The sequence below is a fragment of the Echinops telfairi genome, unplaced genomic scaffold (assembly GCF_000313985.2).
Source record: "Echinops telfairi isolate 266 unplaced genomic scaffold, ASM31398v2 ScPeMD7_11;HRSCAF=52, whole genome shotgun sequence".
Lineage (NCBI taxonomy): Eukaryota > Metazoa > Chordata > Mammalia > Afrosoricida > Tenrecidae > Echinops > Echinops telfairi.
The window spans coordinates 13,274,382-13,275,597 of NW_022103908.1; positions in this window are offsets into that span (position 1 = coordinate 13,274,382).

Sequence of the window (1,216 nt, forward strand, 5' to 3'; positions counted from 1 at the left end):
AGGATGTAGCATAGAGAGAGTGTGCCCTGTCTCCAGGGAGGAAGAAAACGTTCCCATAATGCTTAGGAGAAGGCCATGCCCACACAGAGGCACCACTGGCTGTGACATGATAGAGAGGCTCCACCCCTGTGTTCAAGTTGCCAGGAGATTATGGAAGTATCACATGCACCTTGCTCTTCAAAGTAATATCCTTGCATTTCAACACTTTAAAGAGGGCTTTTGTAGGAGATTAACCAATGCAATGGTTAGTGCTTTCTTAAGTGAAAAATAGGAAAAGGCAACATTCTCATTTTTTTTGAATGAAAACTATCATACTTGTACTTGGAGTGTTTTGTAAGCATTTCATGAAATGGAGAAATCTGTTTTTTTATCAAGAGACCGGATCAGACTTAATTTAGTTTTTTAGCCAGATAGTTCCTCTTTTGAATGAAGGCTCAGAAGTCAGACTGGGGCCAGGGCGAGTCGCTGCTCGAAGTACATGGTTTAAGTGTTCACATAAGAAGCAATGATGACCTACATCAGTATATTAAAACTTGCTATCCCATCCATTCGTTCACAGGGGAAAAAATTAGGACACAGCAAAGGGACCAGAAAATGTACTAATACAAACATATCAGGAAAACCAATTGAGATAGTAGCAACAATGCTATGAGGTCCATTTCTGTAACAAAATATGGTGCAGAAAACAAAGGATTTTTTTCTCATAACCCTGCGTAGGTTATGACATAACTTGTGTAGGAAAAGCATCCAAGAGTAATATTTTTTAAAATAACCATAACAGCTAATTTTTTTGGCAAAGTGGGTAGCTGTTTTTGTCACTTGCTCTCAAGTCAATCCCAACTCATGGTGACCCCAGGAGGGTAGACTAGATCCCCAGGATTTCAAGGCTATCTTACACAATCTGATGGCCAGATTGTGCCTCTTGGTGGGTTCAAACCATCCACCTTTCATGTAATAGTTGGATTCTCAAACAGTTCCACCAAGGGCCTACAGAAGGGTTGTTGTTTTTGTTAGGTATCGTTGAATTGGTTCTGCTTGATAGTAACTCAATAAGCAACAGAGAAAAATCTAAAATGGTGTTTGATTCCTATGAAGCTGAAGTTATGAGATAAGCAACTAAAATTTAATTCCTCTGACTCCAATATATGTTATGATCAGGTGTCCTCGAGTCAGTTTCAATTCATAGCAACTTTCTATACAGCAAAACAAAGCACTG